Genomic DNA, 19,360 nt, shown 5'->3' on the forward strand with positions numbered 1-19,360 from the left:
GAAAACTGGCGTTCTACGGATCGGAGCGTGGAATGTCAGATCCCTTAATAGGCAGGTAGGTTAGAAAATTTAAAAAGGGAAATCGATAGGTTAAAGTTAGATACAGTGGGAATTAGTGAAGTTCGGTGGCAGGAGGAACAAGACTTTTGGTCAGGCGAATACAGGGTTATAAATACAAAATCAAATAGGGGTGATGCAGGAGTAGGTTTAATAATGAATAAAAAAATAGGAGTCCGGATAAGTTACCACAAACAGCATAGTGAACGCATTATTGTGGCGAAGATAGACACGAAGCCCACGCTTACTACAGTAGTACAAGTTTATATGCCAACTAGCTTTGCAGATGACGAAGAAATTGAAGAAATGTATGATGAGATAAAAGAAATTATTCAGATAGTGAAGGGAGACGAAAATTTAATAGTCATGGGTGACTGGAATTCGGCAGTAGGAAAAGGGAGAGAAGGAAACGTAGTAGGTGAATATGGGGTAAGAAATGAAAGAGGAAGCCGCCTGATAGAATTTTGCACAGAGCACAATTTAATCATAGCTAACACTTGGTTCAACAATCATAAAAAAAGGTTATATACATGGAGATACTGACAGGTTTCAGATAGATTATATAATGGTAAGACAGAGATTTAGGAACCAGGTTTTAAATTGTAAGACGTTTCCAGGGGCAGATGTGGACTCTGACCACAATCTATTGGTTATGAACTGTAGATTAAAACTGAAAAAACTGCAAAAACGTGGGAATTTAAGGAGATGGGACCTGGATAAACTGACTAAACCAGAGGTTACACATAGTTTCAGGGAGAGCATAAGGGAACAATTGACAGGAATGGGGGAAAGAAATACAGTAGAAGAAGAATGGGTAGCTCTGAGAGATGAAGTAGTGAAGGCAGCAGAGGATCAAGTATGTAAAAAAAACGAGAGCTAGTAGAAATCGTTGGGTGACAGAAGAAATATTGAATTTAATTGATGAAAGGAGAAAATATAAAAATGCAGTAAATGAAGCAGGCAAAAAGGAATACAAACTTCTCAAAAATGAGATCGACAGGATGTGCAAAATGACTAGGAATGGATGGCTAGAGGACAAACGTAAGGATGTAGAGGCTTATCTCACTAGGGGTAAGATAGATACTGCCTACAGGAAAATTATGGAGACCTTTGGAGGAAAGAGAACCAGTTGTATGAATATCAAGAGCTCAGATGGAAACCCAATTCTAAATTTGTACAGAAACCAGATGGCAGTTATAAGAGTCGAGGGGTATGAAAGGGAAGCTGTGGTTGGGAAGGGAGTGAGACAGGGCTGTAGCCTCTCCCCGATGTTATTCAATCTGTATATTGGGCAAGCAGTGAAGGAAACAAAACAAAAATTCGGAGTAGGTATTAAAACCATGGAGAAGAAATAAAAACTTTGAGGTTTGCAGATGACATTGTAATTCTGTCAGAGACAGCAAAGGACTTTTAAGAGCAGTTGAACGGAATGGATAGTGTCTTGAAAGGAGGATATAAGATGCACATCAACAAAAGCAAAACGAGGATAATGGAACGTATTCGAATTAAGTAGGGTGATGCTGAAGGAATTAGATTAGGAAATGAGACACTTAAAGTAGTAAAGGAGTTTTGCTATTTGGGGAGCAAATTAACTGATGATGGTCAAAGTAGACAGGATATAAAATGTAGACTGGCAATGGCAAGGAAAGCGTTTCTGAAGAAGAGAAATTTGTTAACATCGAGTATAGATTTAAGTGCCAGGAAGTCGTTTCTGAAAGTATTTGTATGGAGTGTAGCTATGTATGGAAGTGAAACATGGACGATAAATAGTTTGGACAAGAAGAGAATAGAAGCTTTCGAAATGTGGTGCTACAGAAGAATGCTGAAGATTAGATGGGTAGATCACATAACTAATGAGGAGGAATTGAATAGGTTTGTGGAGAAGAGAAGTTTGTGGCACAACTTGACTAGAAGAAGGGATCGGTTGGTAGGACATGTTCTGAGGGATCAAGGGATCAGCAATTTAGTATTGGAAGGCAGCGTGAAGGGTAAAAATCGTAGAGGGAGACCAAGAGATGAATACACTAAGCAGATTCAGAAGGATGTAGGTTGCAGTAGGTACTGGGAGATGAAGAAGCTTGCACAGGATAGAGTAGCATGGAGAGCTGCATCAAACCAGTCTCAGGACTGAAGACCACAACAACAACAGCAGCAATTAATTTTTGCCAGCAATATTGCATTACTAATTATAATCCATCCCAGAAACCATCAAGTAAAACTTTGCAAAATTTTATTGTTGTCAAGAAAAAGTTTAACTATGAATTACGTAACTTCAGTCAGATTAATTAAAGAATAACGTCAGCTTTGCTATTAAAAAAATTACGTGAGCTTTGGTAATAAATACAGCCACTTATTATGACAGCCCACCAGCAGCTAAAAGAGTATAGTAAAACAGAGTAAGTATATTCATGTCGCAGTTCGATGTAGCAGTCAGATAGCGATCCAGTAACAGTAAAACAAGGTAAGGAACAGTTTTGGGTTATTGCAGGTAACGACTGAGGGCCACGACGACGACACATTCTATGTTTCGTCGAAATAATCAGCAAATCACTTTTAATAAGCAGCATTTAAATTTGTATGCGAAGATTGCACTTATTATTATTGAGAAAGAGAATTAATTTCAAAGGGAAGATTTCATTTGTTATTAGTAAGCAAGAGCTAGAAATCCTAAGGAAAGGTTTCCTAGGTTATTATAGAAGGAAAGGTTATGTAACAAAAGAGGTATAGAGGAGACGGGAAGGTTTCAAACTTAAAGAACATCTTCGAGGACTTCACTTTGATAGTGACGAAGTGGTACAAGCAGAGGTGAGGTGGTGGATCCGTCAACTAAGTCAAACTCTCTACAGAGATGGTATCAACCAGCTGGTCTCTCTCGTTGGGAGAAATGCGTTCGTTGCCAGAGTGACTACGTTTAGAAATAAATATGTAGACACCGCCGTGTCGTCGATAATCGACCATCTCAGATATGCTGTAAGTTAATGCAGCATCGGCAGGCGCCATTGAGGATGAAGGAGTAAGACACGCCACCTGTCGTTACGAGCCCCCACCGCCATGACAAGTCTTCAAATACCGTCGCCCAGGTGAGGACGGACTAGCTGTGCAGGAGTCCAGTCCGAGTCTCGTAGACTATCAACAATTCGGTCACGGGTACAGATCACGACGTAGTTCCGCATCAGCCTACAGAGGACAGAACGGGCATACGTCGCTCAGTCAAGCCTCGTTTCCTGCTCCCGTGGACACAGTACTAATTGATACCAACGGACACGCAAGTGTCACGACTGCAGTGAAGAGTTTGGGTTCCTCAATTGCAGACTTTTTCTGCACGTAGCTCAGTGAGCTCTGCTGCTCTGTGCCTGAACCTCCATTAGTTCCACGAGTGCTCTCACAGCCACAGCACCGAGGAGCAAAAGCTAAACGTATGGTTTGTGTATTAATTAAGTTTTCTGATCCCGATTCCAAAGAAAGCAGGTGTCGACAGATACGAAAATTACCGAATTATCAGTTTTATATGTCTCGGCGGCAAAATACTTACACGAATCCTTTACAGAAGAATGGAAAAACTGGTAGAAGCCGACCTCGGGGAAGATCAGTTTGGATTTCGTAGAAATGTTGGAACACGCGCTGCAATACTGACCCTACGACCTGTCTCAGGAAATACGTTAAGGAAAGGCAAACCTACGTTTATAGCATTTGTAGACTTGGAGAAAGCTTTTGACAATATTGACTGGAATACTCTCTTTCAAATTCTGAATGTCGGGTAAAATACAGGGAGCGAAAGGGAAGTACAGTTTGTACAGAGACCAAATGGCATTTATAATAGTCGAGGGGCACGAAAGGGAAGCAGTGGTTGAGAACGGAATGAGGCAAGATTGCAGCCCATCCCCAATGTTATTCAATCTGTATATCGAGCAAGGAGTAAAGTAAAGAAAAGAGAAGTCTGAAGTAGGAATTAAAATCCATGGAGAAGAAATACAAACTTTGAGGTTTGCCGACGACACTGTAATTCTGTCAGAGACAGCAAAGGACCTGGAAGAGCAGTTGAACGGAATGGACAGTGTCTTGAAAGGAGAATATAAGATGAATATCAACAAAAGCAAAACGAGGATAATGGAATGTAGTCGAATTAAATCAGATGATGCTGAGGAAATTAGATTAGTAAATGAGACGCTCGAAGCAGTAGATGAGTTTTGCTTCCTGGAAAGCAAAATAACTGATGATGGTCGAAGTACACAGGGTATAAAATGTAGTCTGGCTATGTCAAGGAAAGTGTTTCTGAAGAAGAGAAATTTGTTAACATGGAGTATAGATTTAAGTGTCTGGAAGTCTTTTCTGAAACTATTCGAATGGAGTGTAGCCACGTATGGAAGTGAAACATGGGCGATAAACAGTTTAGGCAAGAAGAGAATGGAAGCTTTTGAAGAATGCTGAGGATTAGATGGGTAGATCACGTACACCATGTGATCAAATTTATCCGGACATCTGGATGAAAATCAGTTACAGGTTCGTGGTGCTCTCCATCGGTAAGTTGTTTGACACACGATCGTTGTCCAACCTCCTACCGCAAAATTGTTTTTTATTCTTTCAGAGTGAAATGTTGAAATAGTTAAACTAATGCAGCGTAGTAATTTTTCGATTATTCTGTTGTAGATTCTTTGCGAACAGTCAAGAAATGTACCAGAAGAGCGTCGTACGGAATTCTGAAGTAATTTAAATTGAAGAAAATAAATGATAAACTTTTGCTCATGGAAGAAAAACTTGCAGAAATATTAAAATGTTCACCTCTTCAAACAGCTGCTTTAAGTCGTGCTTTGAGATACGTCGAAAGTGACTTCAAGAAAAAATAGACAGCCAGAGACAAAGAAATTATTGGTATATTTTTTTCTGATCCAGAATACTCATACTCTTTTCCAATCACTGACCTCAATGCAAATTTCGTTAAGCGACTCAAAGTAATCCTGGAAGTGATTTTGAGTTGTAACAGAAATGACACAGAAATTTGATGCCTTTTCTCCTGTAACTACAAAAATGTTCACGGATTTACAGTATGTGGCTGGTACACTACGTCACCGAGTTGTCACAAAGTTTTACTGCGTGGTTCCGAAGGATACCTAAACTACACTATGCGATCAAAAGTATCCGGACACCTGACTGAAAATGACCTACAAGTTCGTGGCGCCCTCCATCGGCAATGCTGGAATTCAATATGATGTTGGCCCACCCTTAGCCTTCATTACAGCTTCCACTATCGCAGGAATACGTTCAATCAGGTGTTGCAAGGTTTCTTGGGGAGTGGCAGCCCATTCATCACGGAGAGCTGCACTGAGGAGAGGTATCGATGTCGGTCGGTGAGTCCTGGCACGAAGTTGGCGTCTCAAAATATCCCAATAGGATTCAGGTCAGGACTCTGTGCAGGCCAGTCCATTACAGGGATGCTGTTGTCGTGTAACCACTCCGCGGCAGGCCGTGCTTTATGAACAGGTGCTCGATCGTGTTGAAAGATGCAATCGCCATCCCCGAATTTCTCTTCAACAGTGGGAAGCAAGAAGGTCCTTAAAGCATCTATGTAGGCCCGTGCTGTGATAGTGTCACGTAAAACAACAATGGGTGCAAGCCACCTCCATGAAAAACGCGACCACACCATAACGCCACCGCCTCCGAATTTAACTGTTGGCACTACACACGCTGGCATATGACATTCACCAGGCATTCGCTATACCCACACTCTGCATCGTAACGCCACATTGTGTACCGTGATTCGTCACTCCACACAATGTTTTTCGACCATTCAATCGTCCTATATTTACAATCCTTACACCAAGCGAGGCGTCGTTTGGCATTTACCGGCGTGATATGTGGCTTATGAGCAGCCGCTCGACCATGAAATCCAAGTTTTCTCACCTCCCGCCTAACTGTCATAGTACTTGCAGTGGATCCTGATGCAGCTTGGAATTCGTGTGTGATGATCTGGAGAGATGTCTGCTTATTACACATTACGAACCAAATTTCGGCGATCTCTGTCAGTCAACAGCCTGTACTCTTTTGTGCTGTACGTGTTCCATCACGTTTCCACTTCACTATCACATCGGAAACAGTGGACCTAGGGATGTTTAAGAGTGTGGAAATCTCGCGTACAAACGTATGACACTAGTGACACCCAATCTTCTGGCCACAGGTCGAAGTCCGTGAGTTCCGCGGAGCGCCCCATTCTGCTCTCTCACGATTCCTAATGGCAATAGAAGTCGCTGATATGGAGTACCTGGCAGTAGGTGGCAGCACAATGCACCTCATACGAAAAACGTATGTTTTTGAGGGTGTCCAGATACTTTTGATCACATAGTGTATCTCATGACGAGGTACTGAATAGAACTGGGATACAGAGAAATTTGTGCTACAGCCTGACTAAAAGAAGGAATCTGTTGGTAATTTCAGGCATCAAGGGATCACCAATTTAATACTGGAGGGAAGCGTGGAGGGATAACAATGGTTCAAATGGCTCTGAACACTATGGGACTTAACATCTGAGGTCATCAGTCCCCTAGAACTTAGAACTACTTAAACCTAACTAACCTAAGCACATCACACACATCCATGCCCGAGGCAGGATTCGAACCTGTGACCGTAGCGGTCGCGTGGTTCCAGACTGAAGTGCCTAGAACCACTCGGCCACAACGTCCGGAGTGGGGGGGGGGGGGGTAAAACTCGTAGAGCGAGACCAAGGAATGAATACAGTCAGCAGATTCAGAGGGATGTAGGTTACAGAAGTTACTCGGAGCGGAGGCTTGCACAGAACAGAGTAGCATGGAGAGCTGCATGAAACCAGTGTTAGTGCTGAAGACAACAACAACAACAACAACTACTACTACTACTACTACTACTACTATTAAGTGTTCTGTTGATTGACTGGTCACTTGTTTACCTGTATGTGTGTCCAAAGCAGGAATCTACAATATGAAGAATAAAGTAATAATGACTGTTGTATTCAAAAAGCTGTAAGAGTTTCTGTAGAAAAAATTCAGAGTGATTACTTTTCGGCGTGCCCTCGTACCAACACAAGGCCTCTACACACAACACAAAACTACAACTGCTACGTAGACCACAGAGAGGTTCAGATAACTGAAGACACAATAACAGAAAAAGGAGTTAAGCAAAAGACACCGTAAATTATCCCTATTACACTGTTATCAAAGAATTGCAAAGCTGTATTTACAATCTAACGATCAAAATGCAACATTCTGTGGCATCACAACCACGGCTTGCAAAAGCAAAACATGTGACTATTCGGCTCGCTCTGAAGATGGTTGAATGATACACAGCCGAAATATCAGGACAAGAAATGGAATTCATGCAGCTGCATGCCCGAAATTTAATGGACCACTTGACAATAAATTTGGTGCAGTCGAATTTCTCACAGCCTCGCCGTTCTTTCATACAACTACAAAGTGAATCAAGCTGACTTCGTCTTTGGTTCAAATGGCTCTGAGCACTATGGGACTCAACATCTATGGTCATCAGTCCCCTAGAACTTAGAACTACTTAAACCTAACTAACCTAAGGACATCACACAACACCCAGTCATCACGAGGCAGAGAAAATCCCTGACCCCGCCGGGAATCGAACCCGGGAACCCGGGCGCGGGAAGCGAGAACGCTACCGCACGACCACGAGCTGCGGACTGACTTCGTATTTCCCGGCACACTCTGCCGCAATGTAATCTAGACATTGTCAGTTGTTCTCATAGCGTAAATGGAAAATGAAATGAGCGTTTGGCGTCATTGGCCGGGAGGTCCCTTGCGGGGCAGGTCCGGCCGCCTTGGTGCAGGTCTTATTACGTTCGACGCCACATTGGGCGACCTGCGCGCCGGATGGAGATGAAATGATGATGAAGACAACACAACACCCAGTCCCTGAGCGGGGAAAATCCCCGACCCAGCCGGGAATCAAATGCGGGTACGCAGGACGGCAATCCGTCACGCTGACCACTCGGCTATCGGGGCGGACATAGCGTAGATGATAGCTCACGAGACTGATCAGCCTTTGGCTCGCATTCGATCCTTACTACTATTCCATGGCCGACTGTTGTAGCGCTCTCTTGTTCGGTTTTACGTAACCAAACGAAGAAGACGTTTGGCAACACCGTTTCTGGCGGGCCGTTTGAATCTGTGTGCGCAACGGCCTGATTGGCTAATGCGATGCCCCACCCAGATTTATCCTAATATGGATACCTATTCGCTTATAATAGACTGTGAGCCGCGCTGGGACTCGTAAATGTCTGTGAGCGGACCATACCGTGTTAGGTGAGCTAATTTTATCACCGTATCGCTAGATGGCAGAAGCGTACCGTGATTGCTCTAATACCTCACTGCCTTCTGTTATTGTTATCCATCTATGCATGGCTCATAATAATAAGTTACGAACAAAAATTTTGTATTATTGAAATGAAACAGTTTATACAAGAGGGTAAGGATATTTGTATTGTTACACTAACTTCAACGCTAATTAACTAGGAAACGGCGCACCGTATCGAATTTTTTTCTTAATAATTATTACTCAGCATAACCTACTCAGGAACACCGGTGCTAGGTTTTCAGACTGTTTCTGACCCCCCTGCACACACGTGATTCGGTTCTATTAAGACATTCATCAATGGAAACGAAGGCGTTAGTCAGCAGTAAATCATTTAGGCTCCTCTTAAACTGAACTTCATTAGTAGCTATGACTTCAAGCAAATTATTGAAAATAGACACTTTTCTGGGCCAAAGTAAGTGACTTTTAACTCTTAGAGACGATGTTTCTTATTTCTGATGTTCGCTGCGTGAACTGGACAGTATATACACACATCAAAGAAAGTTTTGCATCACCTCGGTTCCGAGAGTTCCGGAACCTCTACAGAAAATTGGAATAGATATAAACATAAACATCATTTCCGCCCTTTTTATTCCTCATGAAAACCACGCACTGCATGTTGTACCACCATACAGCGAGACCTTCAGAGGTGGTGGTCCAGATTGCTGTACACACCGGTACCTCTAATATTCAGTAACACGTCCTCTTGCATTGATGCATGCCTGTATTCGTCGTGGCGTACTATCCACAAGTTCATCAAGGCACTGTTGGTCCAGATCGACCCACTCCTCAACGGCGTTTCGACGTAGATAGAAGGTTAGTGGGTCACGTCGTCCATAAACAGCCCCTTTCAATCTATCCCAGGCATGTCGATAGGGTTCATGTCTGGAGAACATGCTGGTCACTTTAGTCGAGCGATGTCGTTAACCTGAAGGAAGTATGGGGCGCGAATTGTCGTCCATGAGACGAGTGCCTCGCCAATATGCTGCCGATATGGTTGCACTATTGGTCGGAGGATGGCATTCACGTATCGTACAGCCGTTACGATGCCTTCCATGACCACTAGCTGCGTACGTCGGCCCCAGATAATGCCACCCCTACACAGCAGGGAACCTCCACCTTGCTGCACTCTCTGCACAGTGTGTCTAAGGCGTTCAGCCTGACCGGGTTGGTCCAAACACGTCTCCGATGATTGTCTGATTGATGGTATATGTGACACTCATCGGTGAAGTGAACGTGAACCCAATCCTGAGCAATCCATTCTGCATGTTGTTGGACGCATCTGTACCACGCTGCATGCTGTCGTGGTTGCAAAGATGGACCTCGCCATGGATGTCGGGAGCGAAGTTGCGCATCATGCGGCCCATTGTGCACAGTTTGAGTCGTAACACGATGTCCTGTGGCTGCACGAAAAGCATTATTCAACATGGTGGCCTTGCTGTCAGGGTTCCTCCGAGCCACAATCCCTAGGTAGCGGTAATCCATGGCAGTAGTAGCTCTTGGGCGGCCTGAGCGAGGCGTGTCATCGACAGTTCCTGTCTCTCTGTATCTCCTCCATGTCCGAACAACATCGCTTTGGTACGCTCCGAGGCGCCTGGACACTTCCCTTGTTGAGAGCTCTTCCTGGCACAAAGCAGCAATGCGGAAGCCATCGAACCACCGTATTGACGATCTAGGCACACAGACAACACGAGCCGTGTACCTCCTTCCTGGTGGAATGACTGGAACTGATCGGCTGTCGGACCCCCTCCGTTTAATAGGCGCTGCTCATGCATGGTTGTTTACATCTTTGGGCGGGTTTAGTGACATCTCTAAACAGTCAAAGGGACTGTGTCTGTGATACAATATCCACAGTCAATGTCTATCTTCAGGAGTTCTGGGAACAGGGTCATGCGAAACTTTTTTTGTGTGTGTGTGTTTTTCCACTCGGAAAACTTCAGCTTTGCTTGGTGAGTTATGTTAAAAAATATCATTCATGACTTTATGGAATGAAAATAAGCGAAGTATACTGCTTTTATATTTTAATATTCCTTATGTATGATAACATCTCGATTTCAAACAAAAAGCTGCTTAGGTGCTTCAGTAGTTCTGTGTTATGATTCTGCCAGTTTAAGGTATTATAAAGCTGTAGTCCTAAAAATTTAACACTGTCGACATCATTCATTTGCTTGTCATATTTTAGGCATATACTGAGGGAGACCTCTTGTAAGTTCTGATCTGTCTGTACTGCGTTTTCTTTTTTTACATTTAGTGACAAAGAATTGGTTAGCAAGAGTATACACTGACCACGTTTGTGAAGCATATGGCAGATATCGGTTGACTTACAGTATACTGGGGATATAGAGTCTTTCTGCAATGCAGATTGCTAATATAATACTCACGAGACCCATTGTAAAACACTGGTCAGGTATGCTGTACCTATACCAAACTGGACCATCAGAGAATCTTGGTCACGTGCAAAGAATAGCAGGACCAGTGTGTGCAGGTTTATTTGACGTTAAGGCAGAACGTCGCGGAAATGTTTCTTAAGAACCTTCGTTGGCAGAGGCTTGAAGACAGATGAAAACTATCCCACAAAAGCGTACTTACATCGTTTTAAGAGCCTGTATTAAGTGAGGAATCTGCGAAGGAACCAATATCCCCGGCATATCGGTCACGTAGGGATCGCGAAGACAATATTAGACTATTACAGCGCCGTGATTCCTCCGTGGTCTAGACGCTAATGGAACAGGAAGAAATTCTGATAAGTGATACAGGATTTACGCGGGAAGTAGGTACTTTCTCCCACACAATTCACAGTGTTTCTCAGAGCATGCATTAAGTTTATATTTCCATCCATGCCTTACACTTAAAAGTTGTGACGCCTCCTGGAGAGACTTGTAAAAATTAAACTAAACCTATACCAGACGTGTAAATGTGAAGCCTAAAAAAAGTAAAAAACCGAGAGTATTTTTGTCGATAAAAATCGTAGCTAATACGACAGGCAATTATAGGAGCTAGAACTTGTTAATGTGGTATTTTTGTGTTAAAAATGTTAATAAAATACGTATTTTTGTACCAAAGAGTAACTATACAATGTAAAGACTTTCTTCTAAATATGAACATCTTATCTCACTAAGGTTAAAAAACACTTGGTTCACAGATCGAATACTAATTTTGTCTCTGCTGTTGAAGAATGAAGTCGCTTAGTTGTTCTGATGGACCAAGTATTTGATGTACGTATTTTCTGTTAATATATGTAGTAAAAAGTGAATTTCACCTTGTCTTATTCAAAACCTTTCCCTCCCTGTGGAAATATTTAAGTGAAAAATAATTCTTTAAAGTGAGTTGTGTAGAAGATTGCCCATCCGGCTTTCTTTTGTCGTAATGGCGCACAGGCGGCCATTACGTGAAACCTAATTGAAATATTAAATATGGGGCTTCACCCTCAAGTTAACGTAATAAATATTTGGATATTGGTAATAATTTTCAAGCATTTATATTGGTAAAGTTTATTTTATCAGAATTTTTACGGAATTGCATGGATAGATTTAACCGCAAATGGCAACAAGGCTTGGAATTGCTTCACGATTTCTTTGAGTTTGCAATTAATTTAGTTCTGTCAAGGAAGTGCTTAACCTAAATTTAACCCAGGGAGAAATGAATGAAATTATTTATCATGAGTACAAATCCTTATGCTACGTATGTGGTAGTATCGTCTCTATCTTCGCAACAATTAATTTAAGGGGCAATAACACTAATAATTGCATACTACTTCAGATTATCTTTGAGCTAACCGCGAGTTTATATAACGTAAGCAAACCATCGCAAGCAAAACTGTACCCCTTTTTACTAATATTTGTGCCTGCGTTTTAAACTTGATTATACTCGGTGTATAGGCAAGCCGTATTTACGAGCGTGCAGAATATACGCGTCGCCAAGAGTGTATATCCTTTACCTTTCTTTCCCAACAACTCCAACCACATCTTACATTAAAATCAAAACAATTTAATACCAAAGAAGAGAGGGGTAGTACTTTTAACAACCGACGTAACACTTACCTATATTTTACTGTAATTAATTAATCAAATACACTGCCTTTTTGCCAGATCGTTACAGTGCAGAATCCTTTAAAAAGCATATTTTGATAGCCCCAGGTTGTAATACAGAAGCCACCAAATACGATATTTCAGGTACAGAAAGGACTTATCCTATATAGCGTCTGCTCGTTTTTGTCGCTGACGTACAAATCAATCCCGCATAGTATTGGCCCACGTTCCACAACTAGTTCAGGAAAACCTGACATACTTTATTCTGCTCTTTACTCTCTGAAATTCTTCTGGCGGTGAAATTCCTCTTTTTAAATTTTTTAAATTTATTGGCTATTGGATACACCGATACTGTTACTTCAACTTTGCCAGATTGTCTTCCCATTAAAGTGTAAACCTTTCTTTTACTGGAATGTCTGAGTAATTGAAAATTAAAATTTCATTTATTTTAAGAATAATATTATGACAGAAACACACAAAACACTGGTGTAATAATATACACTCTACAATATTTATTATTTGTTACACGAACCTGTTTTCGGCTGTTACGCCATCATCAGGTTCAAAGATAAGTATGTGATGCAGTGAAGTTTTGTTGGATCAAAGATTTTAAACTAGAACATCTACAGAGTATCTCCATTTCTAGAGATGAAAATGTTAATGATAGATTGGGAATAAAACAGGCAAGGTTATTTCAGTGTAAATGCGATGTAATATTATTTAACTAAGATAAAATATGTGTCACATTAACTAATTAACTATGAACACATTACAACAGTTGTACATAGAACATGACTGAATAGTTCTTTGGAATATGTTACCAAAGTTTTATTCCTACTCTAATATCAACATTTTCATCTCTGGAAATGGAGATACTTTATACATGCTCTAATTTAAAATCCTTGTTCGAACAAAATTTCACTGCACCGGATAGTGTCTTTCTACCTAGTGCTGGCGTAACAGCTGAAAACCGGTTCGTGTAATAACTAACAAATATCGTAGAATTTTACAGCAGTATTGTGTGTGTTTCACTTATACTGTAGAAAACATTCTACCAAGAACCGACGGAACAGACAGTCAACGCAATTAAGAGTAATACTTCAATAAGTACCGTAGCGAAAAAGTCTCTCTCTCCCTGGGTTAACAAACAAGTTTTTAAATGGGCGCAATGAACAAACACATTCACATTCACATCCATACGCATACGCACACACTTGTTTTCAATAGTGTCAAAACATTTGAGGGATGTTCTTGTTCCTGTAAGTAGTCAGTCTGATTTCTTTCAGTGTAGTGGCAGAAAATGAACATAAACACTGCTGTGCAAAACTTAAGAACGAGCAAGGAAAATAATACAATCTTAACTATTGTGTGGAAATGAATGAAAACGCGGGAACATGTTGCCAGAGGTCTCCCAGTCGCGCACAGAAATCTGAACGTCACATGGCGAGAGGTGAACGTGACTATAGCGTCAAATAGGACTTGACCAGCAACACGAGACTGTTGAAGGAGCGGGAAAAGGCAATATGTGTCAATTAGCGAGCTGTTACGATGCACTGTGGTCGTGTTCTTCATTACAATATGGCCCAGAGATACCATCTGGATGACTTAGGAAGAGTTATCAAGAAACTAGAAAGAAAAAGTGTGACGAATGCAGCGCAGGAGTATGGTACTGTTGACAGCATTGTTTCACGTGCACGGTGAGCGTTCCGAATAACATTGAAGAAGAGGAGATGGTCGGCCACAGTCAACTAAAGCAGCAGATGACCGCTGCATTCTACAACAGGCAAGAAGGGACCCACGTCAAACAGAGGAACCAATTGCAACCACATTTTATAGGACTCTCTGCAGTAGCATGGCGAATGCTTTGGGGTGGTCTCTCTGCCCAAGGACCAGTTCGTTGTGTTCTGTTGATCCCACCCGTCAGCGGCGCCGTTTGCGGTTGTGACAAGAGCATAGGGAGTGGACCGACGAGGAATGGGATTCCTTATTCTTCTCGGTCGAGAATAGATTCAGTCTGAGTGTGCGGCGGGGCGTGTTTAGTCGGGTGGCGTACTTGTTTGATCACTGTCTCGTCATATTGTGCACTACAAAAGTTCCACCTACCTCACTACGGCGTCTGATCACCAGCCCGTTTCTCTGCATACGTAGATACTGTCCAAACGACTTTAAAAGCAGCCTTGAAGAAAAACACCGTCAATACTTACGTTTGCAAAGTCTGCATGAACTCTGGTAGCAAGCTATCCTGTAATATCTTATAACAAATTTCGGGTGGAGGGCGATTGCTTCATCTCTAGAAAAATGGCAAAATTCTGCAACGAGATCTTTTATTTCTTTAGGGTCAATATTAAACACTTGCCATCAGCGCATATTTAATTAACAAATAATATCACTGTCCTCAGCTCACAGTTCATACAACCCAGTACACACACAAGGCAGCCAGGAATGTACTTAAGTCCGACCCGAATTATTACACTATTTATAGTTATCATTCTGCTAAAATATACGATTTTCACATTCGGTCCTTTTTCAGTGCATTTCTAATAAAGAAATTGCTCGCCAGATATTCCATAGACGAATATGAAACATGCCACGTGGAATTTTACAAAGGCCGAAAGTTCACACGCATTTATTTTTTCAACTAAACACTTCAAAAAGCTCAAATTTCCACAATCTGTCCGTAAATGCAACTGCTTTCACGGCAATCTCGACGTGAAAAACCAGTAACTTCATCATTTTACTCATAACGTAGACGGACACGGCCATCATGACCTGCACGTCCGATAGCTAGCCAGCGACTCCTCAATGCTACTCCTTCCACAGCCTATAACTACCTAGCAGTGCGCGGCAACTGTTTAACTCTGATCGGTTGATCAAAATGACCAGCCAATTTCAACAATCGTTCGAGATCATTCTCGCGTCAAAACTGTCCCACGCCAATCATTATTCACAGATGCATTTACGTCTTTCCAACCATGCAAATACTAATATAAGACTTAATAAAACCAAACGAAAAGAAAATTAATCTTGGAATAAATTTAGAATATGATTTTACTTTCAACTGTTATTCTGGCTGCCTCCTTACAAAAGCAAGTACACGTTGACATACGTCATCAGCAAAGTGGGCACAAACATCTTTCCCACGCTATGATTACGTAATGTATTACATAAATTTAATCTTGAAATTTAACGTATGTCCCACATACACACCCACACTCACTCTCATTTACTCCCGGAACAATATTAAAAACAAATAATAATTTTGTCTGATTTTTATATTACGAAAATGTAAAGTAGTTAAAGTTTTTTTAATTAAATCTTAATTAAATAATTATGCCCATTGAGAGTTCTGGTTATGTTTTCAAATGGTATCAAAAGGTAAACTGTTATAGATCCTAACTGAATTTAATTTTCTAAGTGTCGGTTTGGGGTGTTTTAGATAGTTTTCTCTAACTCTGAAAGTATGCCAGCTAGAAAGCTGAGATTTTTACACAATCTTCTTTTTAATAACAAAGTGCAGTATATTGACTTTTAACTAAATTGAATAATATTTCACATAGTTTATTTAGATTCTTAGGGGCTTGAATATTCTGTCGTTCGAATTGACACAGGCACCGCTTCCCACGGCTAGGCTAGCGATAGGTGCAAATGAGTCACGCTAAGATACCAGCAGCTGTATATTGTCACCGCCAACGGCTCCAAAGGTACGAGCTCGTACTTCAAAGTAGCTTACTGCAATAAAATGCTATCGCGTATTGACGCGCGACGTTACAAGTGGTGATCCTGTAGGTACCGCCATACGTGGGAACATGTAATGCATTCAGGAACGCTGCCGAACACGATCGTTATGTTCCGGCGACGCACAACGTTAGATGGGCGTATTGACCTTCGAATGGTTAAACACTGTACTCTAACCAGTCAGTGTTATTGTGCCACTGTACTTCTTCCCCGTTTGCGCCTTTTCAGCTTCACAGCGTGCGAACGCATCGAACAGCGCAAGTGGAGGAGTTCTTGGAACGAGAGGATATTCGGCGAATGTACTAGCCTGCCAGTACCACCGACTGAAATCCCATCGAATACTTGTGGGTTGCTGTAGGGAGCACGTCCACATACACCAACGACCATCCAGTAGGTCAACAGCACTGGTGGAGATATGGAACGACCTACCACAACAAGTCCTCACCAATCTTGTCACCAGTATGGGATTACGCTGCGGAGCATTCTCTGCTGTTCGTAGTGATTACGCTTCTTGTTAAGAAGCATATTCCGCTTTTGTAATGTCAAGGGAACCGTCATAAATTGTGGTGTGTTCGGCGACCGATGCCTGCTGCGTAACATCCGTCACCTGCCTTGGCGCACCCCAGCTGATGACACCTTACACTGCAGCTGAGGTTACGCCACTACAGATGAGACTCGCAACACTTCGTGACAGGTTTGGAAGACGCATCTTAAAGAACAGACGAGGCATGAGTGACATCCTGACGTAGCGACCTAGACGCACAGCCAAATCGAGACACATCTACCCAACAACGATCACAGCACGTAACACCAGCAACGAGTACAGCGACGTCTCAGAAGAAATAGAAGAAATTCTTATTCTGACACAACACACACCACTGCCACAACACCTAGATCCTCGCGTTGAACGTAGAGGTAATGTTGACAATGATTAAAGGTCTACACGCTCCATTCCACCAGTGACACCTGTCGAATGACAAATTACATTAAATTAAATGGTTCAAATGGCTCTGAGCACTATGGGACTTAACAGCTGAGGTCATCAGTCCCCTAGAACTTAGAACTACTTAAACCTAACTAACCTAAGGACATCACACACACCCATGCCCGAGGCAGGATTCGAACCTGCGACCGTAGCAGTCACGTGGTTCCAAACTGAAGTGCCTAGAACCGCTCAGCCACACCGGCCGGGCATTCAAATTAAGAAAAATTAAAAATAAAAGAAGCACTCTAAAACAAATTTAAGTTAAATCAATTACATACCATGTCAAACAAAGGCGTAGTATTGTGTCCACATTTAACAATGTCCAGTTCTCATATAAATATGTAAAGTACTGTAAGTCTCAACCATTATAGGCTGCATCCATTGTATTTCCTTTTCATTCTGACCTAGCATAGTACTACTGCTCCTAATAGTGATACTTGCTTGATTTTATATTTTCTAATTATCCTAGGTACCACCGACTTAAAATTAATATCAGAATTAAAAATGAAAGTATACTTCAGTGTACGAACTTAAACTTGGATTCCTATGTTTTACTTTTGCGTAATGACTAGCTTTGTTTTCCTTGATCTTAATACATTTTACCACCCACTACTGTATTGACTTCTACATGTAACAGTGTTTAGTCTCTACTCGTGCAAAAATTTGTGTTTTTAACACACAATTTAAAAAAAGATATTATTGTTAATACTGAATAATGCAAAAATTTGCATTAACCAAATATATTAAAGAAAAATAAATAAAGAGAAAAAAACATCAGGACGATGGCCGCAAAGAGCCGCAAACTCTCAATCGGCCCACCCTTCACTTTCGGGAAAGGGTCTAAAAGGTGTTTCTTTTTTTTTTTTAAATGCAACTATTTTGCAATAAAAGTGTCACTGGGTATTTCTTTCAGTTACGTTCTGTGCAGCAGTTGAAGGGCTTATTTCAATATTGGTACAAGTCCATTTTTGTTCATTCTGAGATACAGAATCCTGAAGTTAAATGAGCACTGAAAAGCCTGCAGTTGAGATACCAGAAATATTCAAGCATATATACTTAAATATTAGACTACATTCCATTATCCTCGTTTTGCTTTTGTTCTTTGAAGTGATGCTGACGAAATTAGATTAGGAAATAAGACGCATAAAGCAGTAGATGAGTTCTGCTGCTTGGGAAGCAACATAACTGATGATGGTCGAAGTAGAGAGGAAATAAAATGTAGACTGGCTACGGCAAGGAAAGCGTTTCTGAAGAAGAGAAATTTGTTAACATGGAGTATAGATTTAAGTGTCAGGAAGCCTTTTCTGAAAGTATTTGTATAGAGTTTAGCTACGTATGGAAGTGAAACATGGATGATAAATAGTTTAGACAAGAAGAGAACAGAAACGTTTGAAAAGTGCTGCTAAAGACGAATGCTGAAGATTAGATGGGTAGATTACGTAACTAATGAGGAGGTACTGAATACAATTGGGGAGAAGAGGAATTTGTGGCACAACTTGACTAGAAGAAGGTATCGGTTGGTAGGACGCGTTCTGAGCCATCAAGGAATCACCAATTTAGTACCGGAGGTCAGCGTGGAGGGTAAAAATCGTAGAGGGAGACCAAGAGATGAATACACTAAGCAGATTCAGAAGGATGTAGGTTGTAGTAGTTACTCGGAGATGAAGAGGCTTGCACAGGATAGAGTGGCATGGTGAACTGCATCAAACCAGTCTCAGGACTGAAGACCACAACAACAACAATATTTTTGTGACTACGTTTTTATGTGCATTTCTGAATAAATTCTGAAAATGATCAAATGTTAGTTTTTTTCCTTTGCTGCTAATGCCACCAGAGGACTCCAAGAATCACTCTTAAGACGATTGCCAGGCACTGATCGTATTGCCTCACATTAGGATACATGTATTATCAGTTATGGCGATTAGTTTTGAAATAATAAATAGTCCACTTACTTTTTTTCCATGTTTCTCGTTTTCGTTTGACTGTCCCTAATATGTAGATGGCGAGTGATGCGACGATCTCTGGTTCCGGTTTTTCTGCTTCGGGCGAATCTAATATCGCTCGAATCTTGCACAGAAGCGACGTCAGAATGACGTGCCACTCCATGAGCCCACGAAAGTCCATAGCAGCTGAGTCCGAGTGACACCAGACTCTCCCGTCTGTAACTGGACTCTCGGAAATTTCGACGAAAAATCTCGGCTAAACCTTTGTG

The sequence above is a fragment of the Schistocerca cancellata genome, chromosome 1, assembly GCF_023864275.1.
Source record: "Schistocerca cancellata isolate TAMUIC-IGC-003103 chromosome 1, iqSchCanc2.1, whole genome shotgun sequence".
Classification (NCBI taxonomy): domain Eukaryota; kingdom Metazoa; phylum Arthropoda; class Insecta; order Orthoptera; family Acrididae; genus Schistocerca; species Schistocerca cancellata.